This window comes from Ahaetulla prasina, chromosome 2 (assembly GCF_028640845.1).
Source record: "Ahaetulla prasina isolate Xishuangbanna chromosome 2, ASM2864084v1, whole genome shotgun sequence".
NCBI lineage: Eukaryota > Metazoa > Chordata > Lepidosauria > Squamata > Colubridae > Ahaetulla > Ahaetulla prasina.
Genome location: NC_080540.1, coordinates 150,315,253 through 150,331,312, shown reverse-complemented (window position 1 = coordinate 150,331,312; position 16,060 = coordinate 150,315,253). Strand labels below are relative to the sequence as shown.

The following is a 16,060-nucleotide window of genomic DNA, read 5'->3' as shown; positions in this document are numbered from 1 at the left end:
CAGAAAAAAGAACAAAGGGATTTGGGTTGAGAGGGATGTGTGTAACATGATGATATCCACACAAACATATACGGAGCCATGCCAGTAATGGGGGTACCTTGAAAATCTTTCTCCACCCTTGTGCTACATTTGATGCTACATCAAATGGCTGATGGTTACGTTTGTCTCATAGTTTCATTCATGCAAATTAACTTTTGACTTATCCTACACAAGCCATCCATGGTTGCAGATGAGAAAGAGTCCTCGCCACAGAAATTAATGTGTCATTCTGAATCACGCCTTTCCAATAGGACAGCTTGTCAGGTGCTCTTTACATGATGGGAAATTGGGGGGGGAAACACTCAATACAAAGTACAACAAGAGTAGGAATGTGCATGACGCAGGTTGTCCCGATTTCCTGTGGGTTTAGAAAATAGCTAAGCTCTTGGGAGATTAAACTGATCTCAGTTTGAGGAAAATCTCTCTTGATAACATTTTGAACTGTTGTCATTGTCTACAGGTAGTCCTCAACTTACAACCAAAGTGAGGCAATGGTTAAGTGAGTTTTGCCCCATTTTATGACTTTTCTTGCCATGGTTGTTAAGTAAATCACTGCAGTTGTTAAATTAGTAGCTTGATCGTGAAATGAATCTTCCCCATTGAATTGGCTTGTCAGAAGGTCGCAAAAGGTGATCATATGACCCCCGGACACTGAAACCGTCATAAATGTGAGTCAATTGACAAGCACCTGAATTTTGATCACATGACCATGGGGATGTTGCAATGGTCGTAAGTGTGAGAAACGGTCCTAAGTCATTTTTTTCAGTGCCATAAACAAACTGTTGTAAGTCAAGTCATTACCTGTATTTGCATTGTTCAGCCTAATTTGTGATGTCAATAAGGCTCATATGCTATCTCCTTACCAATTGGAAGTTGATTTTAAAACCTGGCATAGGCTTTACATTTTATTCCCATTTCCTTCCCATTCAATTCCCCACCCACCCACCCCCAAAAAAGAATATCCAGAATGAAGCCAATTCAGACTTTGGTTCCAAATCTGCTGAGTTGATTTCAGTAATGCAGCCAACTTCAGAGAAAGAGAAAACCTGTTTATACAAGTGGTCTACTTCTATTGCCAAACTAAGTGGGAGCCCCAGACTCATTCATGCATACTCAACAGACCACAGCTCCACTTCCATTTATCACGATTGTGGAAAAGAAAAAAGTGTGGATAGTCGACATTGCTATACCTGGTGACAGCAGAATCGACAAGAAACAACTTGAAAAAGTCACTAGATATCAAGATTTGAAAATCAAATTGCAGAGACTCTGGCATAAACCAGTGCAGGTGGTTCCAGTGGCACTTGTCACACTGGGAGCTGTGCCAAAAGACCTAGGCAAGCACTTAAAAGCAATTGGCGCTGACAAGATCACCAGTGGTCAGCTGCTGAAGGCCACCTTACTGGGATCTGCTCGCATAATTCGCCAATACATCATGCAGTCCTAAACGCTTGGGAAGTGTTCAACTAGTGATCTGTGATATGAAATCCAGCATAGTTATCTAGTTTGCTGTGTATACTGTCATTTTGTGTAAATAATAATAGTAGTACTAGTAATCATCATCATCATCATCATCATCATCATCATCATCATCATCATCATCATCACCATCACACAACTATTGGGGTTTTTTTCCCAATGCAAGAAAACTGATGACCATACACTATGTGCTGCACCCACGTAGTGACGTTGACAGGCTATATTTGCCCAGAAAGGTAGGCGGCAGAGGACTTTTGCAAGTGAAGCAGACAGTTGAAGAAGAGAAACATGCTCTGGCAGATTATGTGAAAGACAGTGTTGAACCAGCTTTGATGGAGGTCAACAAGAGGAAGCTGCTAAAAGTACGGCAAACCAAGTATCAATATAGGAAAACAGCGATGCAAGCTCGAGCTGACAGCTGGTATAACAAAGCACTGCATGGACAGTTCCTTGAAAAGATCCAAGGAAAAGTAGATAAGGAAAAGACCTGGTTATGGCTGACCAACGGAACATTGAAGAAAGAAACAGAAGGCCTAATTCTTGCGGCCCAAGAACAAGCCATTAGAACAAATGTAATCAAAGCCAGAATAGAAAAATCTGCTGATGATCCCAAATGCAGACTCTGCAAAGAAGCAGATGAAACCATTGATCACATACTGAGCTGTTGTAAGACAATAGCTCAGACCGACTACAAACAACGTCACAACACAGTCGCTCAGATGGTCCACTGGAACTTGTGTCACAACTACCATCTGCCTGTAGCAAAGAACTGGTGGGATCATAAGCCTGAAAAAGTGATTGAAAATGAGCATGCAAAACTACTGTGGGATTTCCAAATACAGACTGATAAAGTTTTGGAACACAATACCCCGGATATCACGATTGTGGAAAAGAAAAAAGTGTGGATAGTCGACATTGCTATACCTGGTGACAGAAGAATTGATGAGAAGCAACTTGAAAAAGTCACCAGATATCAAGATTTGAGAATTGAATTGCAGAGACTCTGGCATAAACCAGTGCAGTGGTACTCGGCACACTGGGAGCTGTGCCTAGAGACCCAGGCAAGCACTTAAAAGCAATTGGCGCTGACAAGATCACCATTGGTCAGCTGCAGAAGGCCACCTTACTGGAATCTGCTTGCATAATTCGCCGATACATCACACAGTCCTAAACGCTTGGGAAGTGTTCGACTAGTGATCTGTGATACGAAATCCAGCATAGTTATCTCCTTTGCTGTGTATACTGTCATTTTGTGTAAATAAAATAATAATAATCACACAACTATTAGGGTTTTTTTCCCCAAAGGAGTTGTGCAGATTTTTTGTGACTATATTAGCCACCTTTCATGAGATTGTTGTTTGTGTGTGAATAATTTTTTCCTTTCCTAGCTGCTCCCAGAATATGTGTAAAAAGCATTTCGAAAATATATAAATTCTTCACGTTCACCTAGTAGAAATAATTCTTTTCTACCTTTCTAAGTGTCCTTACTTTATGTGGTTGGCAAATCATCTGGACTTTCATTTTGTTTTATTTTTGGAATCACAGTTCTCTTCAGCACTAATCAGCAAGGTGAAAGAGTTGGGATTCTGGCCACTGAAATACAAAATACCATGAAGGCATCAGGCCCTACTTGGAAAATGCAGCTAGTTTTATTAAATGAAGAGGAACCAAGGTCCTAATCCCCAATTCTATCCTAAATGCTTTCTAATAAATTTGGTTGCCAAGAAACAGTAACCAAGCTACTGTCTCTAGGTTTAAGCTTCTGTGTACACTGACCCATCCAAAACAAAGGAAAGTGTACTGTGATTCCTATGCCCAATGAAGTAGAGAGAGTGTTCCAGTATCGCAGTGCCCAAGGCACAAATTGTCTGTTTCAATTCTCAGGGTGAAGTGATGAAGACTAGCTTGAGAATCAATTGGCTGCTTCTACTTACTCCTCAGTTGGTTTTGACTATGTTGGCAGATCAATCCAACCAGATTAAGGCACAATTATTAACTTCATTCCCCCCTTTTCTTGACCTCCGTCGATGGTATTTGTTTTCTCCATGCATAAATATATTAACATTTGGTAATCTAATATATAAAATGGCAGCAATATCTGTCTAAATAAATTGCAGAAATAAGAATCAGGAGCACCGCATTAGTGAGAGAGCAGAAAGAAGAAACAGAATGATGAAAAGGGTGAATTATTTTGTGTGGGGATAGATTCAGGAGTTCTATGTACGGTTGTTTGGAGCTCAAAGGAGTCATATTAGATTTTCTAGCTCAGGATGTTTCAAGTGCATCACTGTAAATAGATTAGATTCCTATAAAGAAATTGTCCCACATAAAAGAATCATCTCAAGCCTGCATGCTAACCCAACCCCCCCCCAAAGGGGAAGGGACTAAAGGAAAGTATCAAATGAAGACCCTCACCCAAGAGTTGTATTTCTATAATCTGCAAATACCAGGAAGAAATTCCTGCCTCAAGGGCAATGATTTTTTTGCTTGACTTTGAGAAAGAAAAATATCCTTCATTCCTCACTTTCTTGGCCTCCAGTAGGATTTGCGCCTTCTGGGCTAGAGGCGACATGATAGCAGCGTTCCGATATTTGAAAGGTCCGATACAAAGACGAGGGGGGCCAACCTCTTTTCAAAGCACCAGAAGGCAAGGCAAGAAACCATGGTTGGAAACTAACCAAGGAGAGAAGCAACCTAAGGAGAAATTTCCTTATGGCCAGCGCAAGCAACCAATGGAATAGTTTGCCTTCATAAGTTGTGGGTGCTCCATCACTGGAAGCTTTCAAAAAGAGACTGAGCAACCATTTGTTGAGTCTCCTACTCTAGCAGGGGGCTGGACTAAAAGACCTCCAAGGTACCTTCCAACTCTATCATTCCTATGTTCTATATTCATCTATACAAGTAATGTAAACACAATGATTCCCTCATGATGACTTCAAATCCTGATGACTTCATTGACTCTCCATACAGTTTTCTTGTTAGTAGTGTTTAAGTGACTTGCTAGTAATACCTCTGTGATGTTTTTTGCTCTCACAGCCTAGTTTACAGCTCTAGAATATCCATATATTTTTTAGAAGCGACTAAGTTAACTAGGTGCTACCATTTGCTGTGGAGGAAGAAGCAAATATGGTTATTGCTGCCATTTATCCTGGTTTGTTGGTGTTGGGAAGGTTGTGTAGGAACTCTTTGCAGAAGAAAAGTCAAGTCATTAGCAAATAGAGTTAGGGTAAGGATAGGGAAAGGTAGGCATGAAATAGAGAATGATAGGAAAATAATTAGAACAACCCAGTTAGTTCACTCTTGAATTCCTTTATGTTCCTGAGCTTGTGTAACCCATAGGTCCTTGTAAAATCAGAATTTTGCATTGCAACAAGGACGTAAACAAGTACTTAAAATCCCCAAACCAGATTCCCTTATTTCATTAAGGGTTGTAGGTAGTCCTCCCTTAATAGAATAGAATAGAATAGAATTTATTGGCCAAGTGTGATTGGACACACAAGGAATTTGTTTTGGTGCATATGCTCTCAGTGTACATAAAAGAAAAAAAATACCTTCATCAAAGGTACAACATTTACAACACAAATGATGGTCATAGGTTGTAATTTAACCCTTAATGATAGCAACAAAAAGTTGCAATCATACAGTCATAAGTGGAAAGAGATTGGTGATGAAAACGATGAGAAGATTAATAGTAGTGTAGATTTAGTAAATAGTTTGACAGTGTTGAGGGAATTATTTGTTTAGCAGAGTGATGGCCTTCGGGAAAAAACTGTTCTTGTGTCTAGTTGTTCTGGTGTGCAATGCTCTATAGCGTCGTTTTGATAGTAGAAGTTGAAACAGTTTATGTCCAGGATGTGAGGGATCTGTAAATATTTTCATGGCCCTCTTCTTGATTCGTGCAGTATACAGGTCCTCAATGGAAGGCAGATTGGTAGTAATTGTTTTTTCTGCAGTTCTAATTATCCTCTGCAGTCTGTGTCTTTCTTGTTGGGTTGCAGAACCAAACCAGACAGTTATAGAGGTGCAAATGACAGACTCAATAATTCCTCTGTAGAACTGGATCAGCAGCTCCTTGGGCAGTTTGAGCTTTCTGAGTTGGCGCAGAAAGAACAGTCTTTGTTGTCCTTTTTTGATGATGTTTTTGATGTTAGCTGTCCATTTTAAATCTTGCGATATGATAGAACCTAGAAATTTGAAGGTTTCTACTGTTGATACCGTGTTGTCAAGTATTGTGAGAGGTGGAAGTATGGAAGGATTTCTCCTAAAGTCTACCACCATTTCTACAGTTTGGAGTGTGTTCAGTTCCAGATTGTTACGGTCGCACCACAAGGCTAGTCGTTCGACCTCAGGTCTATATGCAGATTTGTCATTGTCTCGAATGAGACCAATCACTGTTGTGTCATCTGTGAACTTCAGTAGTTTAACAGATGGATCGTTGGAGATGCAGTCATTGGTATACAGAGAGAAGAGAAGTGGGGAGAGCACACAGCCTTGGGGGAGGGCTCTGATAATTGTCCAGGTATCTGAAGTGATCCTGCTTAGCTTTACCTGCTGCTTCCTGTTTGTTAGGAAGCTTGTGATCCACTTACAAGTCTGTTCAGGTACTTGTAGCTGGTTTAGCTTAGTTAAAAGAGTGTCTGGAATGATGGTATTGAATGCTGAACTAAAAATCTACAAAGAGGACCCTTACATAGGTCTTTGGAGATTCAAGATGTTGTAAGATGTTGTGCAGAACCATATTAACAGCATCATCTGTTGATCTATTTGCTTGGTATGCAAATTGCAAGGGGTCTAACAGCAGATCCATGATGGTTTTCAAGTAGGAAAGCACTAGCCTTTCAAAGGTTTTCATGACTACAGATGTTAAAGCAACTGGTCTGTAGTCATTCAGTTCCTTGATGGTGGGCTTCTTCGGCACTGGGATGATGGTAGAGTGTTTGAAGCAAGAAGGAACATAGCACATCTCTAGTGATTTATTGAAGATATGGGTGAAGATAGGGACCAATTGGTCAGCACAGACTTTTAAGCAAGAAGGAGTTATCTTGTCTGGGCCTGGAGCTTTTCCTTGCTTTTGTCTGTGAAATAGGTCCTGCACTGCCTTTTCTGTGATTACTAGGGGTTGTGAACCCAATGGGATGGGGTCAGTTGTAGGAGGCTTGGCTGTTGTTGGTGTGTCTGAGATGGGGGTTATGGAGATAGGTGGCTGTAGTTTCCTTTCAAACCTGCAGTAAAACACGTTCAGGTCATCTGCCAGTTGTTGATTTCCTTCAGCCTGGGAGGGAGGTTTGCCATAGCCGGTGATATTTTAAAAATTTTTCCACATGTTTGCTGGTTCATTTGCTGAAAACTGATTCTTTAGCTTTTCAGAGTAGCTTCTTTTTGCTGCTCTGATCTCCCTTGTTAGTACATTTCTGGCCTGATTGTACAGCATTTTATCACCTTTCCTCTTTGGAATGACGTAGCTGCTTAAGTTTAGGTGTGAACCAAGATTTGTTGTTACTGTATATTCGCAAGTTCTTTGTTGGTACACATAGGTCTTCACAGAAGCTGACATATGATGTTACAGTATCTGTGAGTTCATCCAGGTCTGCAGAGGTATCTTCAAAAATGTTCCAATCAGTGCAGTAAGTAACAACAGTAAGTGGGACCAGCAACTCCATTGCTAAACAAAGTGGCCATAAACCGCAGTATCAAAGCCTGTACTGACTTATGATGGCCATTTGTGACGTCTACAGTTGTGGTAGTTCCAGTAGTTTCAGTTGTGATAGTTAAATGAGGCATATGCAAGTTGTTAAGCACAATGTTATGTGATCACCATTTGTGACCTCTGCTGGCTTCCCATTGACTTTGCTCGTCTGAAGTCAGCAATAAAGGACACAAATAGAATTCATGACTACAGGAAGCTGCGATCCTTGTAATTATAAATTGCCAGTTGCCGAGCATTCAAATTGTGATCATGTCACCATAAGGTGCAACAGTGCAACTTTGAAAAAGGTTGTAAGTTTTATTTGGTGCCATCATAACTTCCTACAGTCACTGAATGAATGATTGTTAACCAAGAAATATCTGTATAGAATTCTGTCTCCCTCAAGGGCTGACAGAAGATAAATTGAAAACATCTCAGTGGTAAATAATTGAGCTAGCTTTCATTCTCACCAGAAGAGGTTTCAGGGTGTTCAAAATTCAGAGAGTTCACGTATGGTACTCTCATCCATTCCAATCAGATTTCATAAGGATTGGCTAGATCATGGGTGTCGAACTTGGGGCGTCACATTGCCATCATGTGACGTTTCGTGACATTTTACCCCTTTGTGAAACTGAGGTGGGTGTGAAATATCCGGCCCACGGACCGCCAGTTTGACATCCTTGGGTTAGATCCAGTGGTGGGTTTCAGCCGGTTCGGGCCAGTTTGAGCAAACCGGTTGTTAAATTGCCTCCCCTCCCCGCCCCTTCCAGGAGTCCCCATGCCCACCATTTTGGCTCCCAGGTAAGTGCAGGGAGGCCTAGTAGGCCCAAAATGGGGCACAGGGGGAAGCGCCGTGCTGCCACCCTAACAACCCATTTTTGCTCCCGGGGGTTGCAAGAAGCCGAGTGCTGCCTGTCACACCCCCTGGCCACGCCCACCATGGCCACGCCCATCCAGCCAGTCATTAGGGCAGAGAACTGGTTGTTAAATTATTTGAATCCCACCACTGGTTAGATCATTGCTAACTACGAGTGAAAGGATTGAAATTTACCTTGTAGTCTTAAAGTGATTTTTTATAAAATGATGTGTACTGTTGGTATTTGTCAACAAAGAGATTGTCTAGAATGTATAAAGGTACTTTGAATTTATGCTGGAAATGGGAACAACATGAGAGGGCATTTTATTATGTATGGTGCATGTGTAAAAAAGCCCATACACCCCAAAATATGTTTGGATATAGATATAAATACGAATTCCAAATTTTTTTAAAGATTAATATACCAGTGGAACCAGAGACTTTTCTGTGGAGATTAATGGATAATCAACTAGGGAGGAAAAGGTTGATTTTATATATGATAACTGCAACAAGATTACTATATGCTCAAAAGTGGAAAAGTTCAATCCAATCCACAATAGAGGAATGATTAGTGAAGATGATGGAACTTAACTGAGGTGGCTAAATTGACTTCCATGATTAGAGAAAAGACAGTATCTACATTTATGACTGACTGGAAACTCCTTATAGACATTTTACATGAAACAGGAAAAAAAATACACCAATGACTTGTGGTTTTTATGATTAGGGAAAAAACTAAATAATAAAAAAGTGAGGTTTTTTTATAATCACAGAGTAAGAGATAACTTTATAATCATACCTGCATTTGCTGAAAGGAAATTGGAAGTGCTTCTACCTCTTTTTATCTTTTCTTTCTGTATTTTTTCTCTTTTTCTGTTTTTTTCATTATTCTTTATTTTCTTTCTTTATTTTCTGTTAGTTTTTATCCTTTCTTTAAACCCTTTAGCAAAATTTATATTAATAAAACCAACCATAAATGACTTCATTGACTTAAATCTCATATAAATTATTCTTGAATGCTTCGATGATCCTTAGTTCTGCGGACACTAATCTAATAATTTCTGTTTTTGCTTGACAAGCTAACTCCATTTAAATTAGGTTAAAAGGAATGGAATGCTTTCCTGACTATCAGATTGCCAGTCTAATCAGGCAAACTGTGAATCTACTTTTAATTGGATATTTAATAGACTTGGCTAAAATTGTGGTCTAATCCTAGAGCGCTCTCACTTCCATAGATAAACCACCACTTGGGCACCCCTCATGACACCGTTATTAGAAATCCTGCAGCCTAAGTGACATTCAAAGCATGTTATTTGTAATACTTAGACAATTCAATAAAACAGCAAGGAATTTAAAGCAGTCGGATTTTCTATAAGTCTCTCCTAAATTCACCGAAAGCCATTTTGCTTGCACTCCTACCTGAAGTGGGTTTCTACCCTTGAGACCATCTTCACAGCTTTTTAATTCTTTCCAACCTAATAGAATGTAGGAAAGAAGTTATATAACGGGACTCTAAAGTCTGTCCATCTCTCTGTCTGTCACTAAAAGCAAAGCACAACTGGACCAAATTTCATGTGGAGAGACAAAAGGAAGATGAAGTTCAAATAATGGGCCAGAAGTATAGAGAAAAAAAGAAAACTCTCCAGATTTCCTCCCCCCACCCCTCCAAATAAATTCTCTAATGCAGGGGTGTCAAACTTGATTTCATTGAGCACCGGATCAGGGTTGTGTTGACCTTGGGGGGGGGACAGAGTGAGTGTGGCCAAGATAGGCATGACCAACTTGACATCACTTGTGTCAGGGGGACGCCTGTGGTGACCTGAGTGTTCTGCCAGTGAAAATGGACTCCCGAGCTCCATTTTCAGCTGTGACAGCCTCCTACAACCCTCTGCCAGCAAAAATGGTGCTCGGGAGGGCATGCACATGGCCCTCTCGAGCTCTGTTTTCACTGGCAAAGGCATTGCAGGCTGGCCCTTCACTGTTTCCAGGACGGCCCCGTGGGCCAGATCTAACCACCCCGCAGGCCTTGAGTTTGACACCTCTACTCTAATGTATCCAATGAAGAATGCAGTTGGGCAGTGGATCAGAATGTTGTAGGTCCTCCTATCTAGGCCATCCCTATCCTTCCTTGTCATCTGGCCCACACTTGACCTATAAAGAGTTGGAAAGGATTCCTGAAACCATAATTTGCATGCATTTCCTACTTTCTTCTGAATTATGGCGGCCAGAGAACTCTTTCATTGAGGTCTGTCCATATTTCCTTTTTTTTTTTTTTTGTATATAATCCTTTTTAGCATAGCAGTCTCTTCTCCACTTCTGATGGTATTGACCTGACATTTAAATGGATTCACAGCTTAGCCTGGATATCGTATCCATCAAAGGCTTCTGATCAGATACAGGGTGAGATGCTATAGGATTCTTCCTGACCTTGTAAGATTCAATATTTTTATTGAGGTGGATGGCGAGGTAGAGAGATATGCTTATCAAATATACAAGTGGCATGAAAACAGGGTTAACCGAGAACAGAAATAAATCCATTAAACAAAAAGAGTTGAAAATATCAGGATGCAATTTAAATGAGACAAATGCAAAATTATTGGGGAAATCTAAATCTAATACACAGGTATGGAATGGCAGATATTTGGGTTGGGAATGCATCTGGAACAATCTGCATATGGGCCAGCGGTGTAAAAACTACAAATGCAGCATTAGACTAAAATGCAAGACATAGCAGCTTTATGTTGTGCTGCTCAGAACTCACCTTAAATATTGTATCTACTATAGTTTTGGGCAGCACCCTTTATTTAGAACAAGCGTGTCCAATCCACGGCCATTGGGCCACATATGGCCCTGCACAACTCATAATGTGGCCCCACGAGATTGTAAGCTTTGAACATTACTATGTGATGAATAGAATAGAATAGAATAGAATAGAATAGAATAGAATAGAATAGAATAGAATAGAATAGAATAGAATTTTATTGGCAAGTGTGATTGGACACACAAGGAATTTGTCTTGGTGCATATGCTCTCAGTGCACATAAAATTAAAGATACGTTCATCAAGAATCATAAGGTACAATACTTAATGATAGTCATAGGGTACAAATAAGCAATCAAATCATATTAGGAAACAGCCAATATACACATTAACACATTAACTACCCTGTTTCCCCGAAAATAAGGCATCCCCTGATAATAAGGCCAATTGGGCTTTTGAGCGCATGCGCTAAAATAAGCCTCCCCCTGAAAATAAGCCCTCCACAAAAATATTTAAACGCAGAGCTGGAAATCAGGTAAGACGGCAAGAGAAACCCCATCTGGCTCCATGTGCCCCAAAATAATAAGACCTCCACGAAAATAAAGCCAAGCGCTTATTTCGGGGTTCAAAAAAATATAAGACAGGGTCTTATTTTCGGGGAAACACGGTATACCTTATATCCAGTCAAAGGCAATTCCTCTTCACTCAATGCAGCCTAGGCAGACCAAAATACTTGTGCTTTAGAAGATTTTAGAAGATTTAGAAGATGTGGAATACATTCAGATAAGAGCAGTGAAGAGGCTCAAGAAACTAAAAACTATTATGAGACATTAAAGGAACTGGGAAAGCCTTAGCTTTGAAGAGGGGGGGGGAAACCTTGAGAAAAAAGGACCAAGGACAGATGTTGTAGCCCTTTTCAAATGGTTGAAATAATATCACACAGAAGAATAGCCTGACCTGCTCCTTGTGTTTCCAAAGCTCGGGATAAAGGATGATTTTAAAATTACAAATGCAGATTCTCATTGCATATAGGGGGGAAAAAACATCCCGACAATAAGTGTAGTTCAACAGAAGAACCAATTACCCAGTGAGATGGTGATCCTTCTCCTTCATTGGATATATTCAAATGGAGGCTAGACAGCCATCTTTTTTTTTGGGGGGGGGGGATGATTTAAGGTAGATTTTTGCACTGAGCAAGGGGTTATAACCAGTGACCCTAAATGGCTTTTTCCAGTTCTATGATTCTGTGATCAAAGTTTTCTCCTCACAGTTTTGTATGCTTGAATAAACCTGCTGCCTTACACGCTGCAGCCCCCCTGAGTCCCACCCATTGTAGTATGTTAGACAGCTTCATTTCAGTCTTCCTTTCAACTCGAGGCCCTTTCACGTGGAGCTTCAGTGATGCTCCCAGATTGGTACCTTGTTCCTTTGATCCCATGCTATCAATATTGAGCAGCTCAGGTGCTTTTCCTTCGGCTCCACCTGTAATGTAACTCTAATTGCAGCTGCTGGAGTTTCAGTGACTGGTATCCCATTGATAAAAAATCTCCTACTCCTTTTCTCCCCTTCATTTATTTCACAACTGCTAAGCTGCTACATTGCCTGAGCGTTGTGCACTGAGCTTTGTTTTGTTAGATAGTTTTTTGGGAGTCACAAAAAGGTCTACCTGGGATGCCTAAGAGATTCCATACTTGAGAAAGTATCTAAACTTTGGACCAGCAACTTGTAGTGTGGGAGGCAAAAATGATACCAAAGTTACAAAACGATGGTTTTAAGCACATATTATCAAAGCTTTTCAGTTACTTAAGGGCCCTGTTCTACCTTTTAAAACCTCCAATTCTGAAGAAACCCAGATGGGGGATATTTTGCAACCCTATCCTAGGGCATTATGATAAGGAAGACTTCCTTGGCTCAGGAAATGGGTATGGAATGATGGGAATTGCAGTCAAAGATATTCAAGGGCTACAGATGGGGATATGTCACTACTGCAGAGTCTTAAATCAAGCAGAACCATGCACACACTTGGAAATTTTCCTTCTTGTCTTTTTCTCCTTAGCCTCTTCCCCTCAGTTTTTCTTTCTGTTGCCTAACTGGGCCATTTTTTTACCTCTGAAACTGAGAGGAATCTTGTAGTGTTTAGCTTTGCAAGCCTTTTTTTCATCAAGGACTTTCTCATCTCTTTATTTAGGAGATGGAAAAGGTGCTTTTTCAACAGGCAACTGGACTTTGTTTCTCCTTGAAGATGTTTTGCTTCTCACCCAAGATGTTTCTTCAGTTCTGACTGAATGGTGGAGGATAGAAGAGTTTGTATTCCTTGCAGTCACCAGGTCGTTAGCATTTTTCCCCCCGGAGAGTTGTTAAAACCACTTGGAGATTTATTTGTGTCCTTAGGGTTACCTGAGTAGTGAAAATGGGTGTGGAACCTTCTTGGAATTGCTGAAAGGACCATGTTCAGAGAGTGTTAATGACCGGACGGAATATAAATCCTTCCATGCTCCACCATTCAGTTAGAACTGAAGAAGCTTCTTGGATGAAAGCAAAAAGTCTTCAAGGAAAAACAAAGTCCAGTTGCCTTTTAAAAAAGCACCTTTTGGACAACCATGAGCTTGATGACTGAGAATCTCCATAGATATTTGTGAGATCCCATGCCTGTCTTTTAATTTTGTCTCAAAATACCACTTTTTACTAAAGTGCTGAACCTTTGTTATCTTCCATAAGACAAAATAGAGCTTCTGTGTGTCAGTGGCCTATATATATATGCACCCCTAAAGAGTAATTGAAATCTTATCCCTTCAAGCATCCTGATTTGAGAATCTGATACAACACTCTTACTTTATAGAAAAAATCCATTTTAGGAAACGCTAAACATGTGTCAGCAAATGTTTCAGAAAATACTGACAATTGTTGAGATAGGATTGTTCCCTGTTTCACAGGGTCCTGATCCGTCCCCAATGATTTCCCACAATTGACATTGTGTATCATGTCTTGCATAATTGAGCTACAAAAAAAAAAAAAAAACACGTGAACCATATAAATTAAAGTGGCAGACAATTGAAAATGGCAGTATTGGAAACAAATGTCCTAAAGGCTCTAAATTTTATTCTGTTGCTAGGTGCTTAAAATGACTCTTGTGCTTGGTTGCAACGAACCAAGAACATATAGCATACCTTATTTCCTCACGTTTATTTTAGATTTTAAAACAAAAAGGGGTTGCTGCATTTTGCACATTCTGCACTCTTTGCAACCCTATTTCCCCTCGAATTATTGTTTTCCCCAAAAATCTCTCATTTTATTCAAGCTCTTCTTTCTTAATCGTATAGTTTTAAGGCAGTGTGGCAGGAACAGTTTGGGGCTTGCGCTACAGCTTCACGCGTGAGGGTACCGACACTGATTTCATAACCTTTCCAAAGCTAATCTAATTAATGCTGACTGGAGGATCCGACTGTCGGATGATTTTGCAGATGTCCCGGTATGATGGATCCAGTGCCTTGTTTTTGTGGCTGGATCGCAGCCAGCTTTATCAGAACCTTGGCAAATGAGAGCTGGGATTGTGAACTGCTCGACCAACATCCAGGACCTGGACTGGTTTTGCTCTTATGGATTTTACATAAAACTAAGTGTTTTTAAATGGCAATGCTAATGCCTATTTGATCTGTCTGGGTGGCAGTCGCTTACAATCCTGTTTTCTCTCCTTTTTTTTTTTTATTCCCTTTCCTTTACTCTGGACAATGATTACTTTTTTTTTTCTTTCCTACTTGCTTGCTGGGCTGATCGGTTGTGAAAGACAGAGAGTGAGAGAGAAGCAAGAGGATAATAGCATATAGCATCATATAGCCGGGGCTTCCTTGACAACACAAATAAGACCCTTTGATAGCAGGTCTCGGCTACAGTGCTAGGGGGGCACCAACTGTTCAAGCATCCAGTAGTGTTTATTTGGATATTGTCTTGTGTTGCTGCAAAGGATTTTTTTTTTCTTTCCTTTTTCCTTGCTTTGTGTTTTGGAAAAGCTTTCACGCTAGCAGGCTTCAACTCCAGCAATTGCTCATAGCCAATATGTATGTATGTTTGTTTTTAATTAGTCACTCATTGTGGGGAAGAGATCCGGAGTCTCTCTGTCCAGAAGCTTAACCACACTAGAGAAATCAATGTGATCCTACTGAATGAACACCGTGGACCGTTAATTGACTTCTTTTCAGCTTCATAATATAAAACACTGGTGAGTGATCTTTTATTCCTTCTCATGCATTTCTTCTCGTTTACAGCAAGCAAAGCTGGGGAAGCATGTGGGGGGGGGGGAGAGAGAGAAACCTGGCAAATTGATGGACCTTATAGTAGTATTATATAATGTCCTTCTACCTGTTGTGCATTTTCAGAGCACCTTGTTAAACCACCACTGATACTCAGTGCTTTCCTGAGTTGCATAGGCTTGGCACACATACCCCTGTGGATGGATGCACGCACCAAATTTAGGAAATTCCCTCTCCAGGCTGAGTTAGAAAACTGTGTAGAAATTACTTGGCACAAGGGAGACAGACTTACTTTGCCGACTTACATTAGCGTTCAGGTTATACCTGTCTGAATATACTGGCATATGATGCATTATAAGAAACCTATCCTTACTTCTTCCAAAGGATGTCTGATCAGCATGATGTTCCCAGTCTATATTTTGTGCTGTGGATCATGAGAGTTGATTTGCGCTTAATTTGTAGTGATGATTAGCAATGCAGCATGCCTCCTCCTGCCCCCACTTCAGCAGCGTAAGGTTCCTGCAATAGTTATGCTACTGAAATATTTGCTACCGTTATCATGCCTTGATTGCCATAATGTTTAGTTTTTCCCACGGAAGGGACAGGCACCAAAAGAGGGGTGGCAAAAAAATGCAATTAGCATGTCAGCAACTGAGAGGCATGTTCCCCCTGCTGCGTTCCACAGATGTCCCGGCTATCTGACAGTTCCCCACAGCTCTGATTACAGCATTGAATAGCTTGGATCACAAGCACGAGGAATCGTTTGGGATGGTGCCTACCATCCAGATTGCCAGATCTCACCTGGGACCCATTCCTGATAGAGCTGATGTCTCCCGAGATGAAAGTCCTCCGGTGCATTGATTCATTGCTCCATCTAGCGTTGACTGTGGCTAGCTTGTGCAATGAAGTCGTACCAGTTTTTCTTTCCACCAAGCAGTGAGATCAGTGAAGAAGGTATGTTGCAGAACGAGGTGCCCAGGACCCAACTGTATC

At 40.7% G+C, this 16,060-nt stretch overlaps 1 protein-coding gene across 1 annotated transcript in view; it reads left to right on the top strand.

Moving 5' to 3' along the window:
* Positions 1-16,060, top strand: part of ANKFN1 (ankyrin repeat and fibronectin type III domain containing 1) — a 214,456-nt gene that overhangs the window by 35,270 nt on the left and 163,126 nt on the right. Inside the window, exon 3 of the mRNA XM_058172899.1 lies at positions 14,900-15,036. The gene's annotated coding sequence lies outside the window, so the exon portion shown is untranslated. The remainder of the gene's footprint in view (positions 1-14,899; positions 15,037-16,060) is intronic.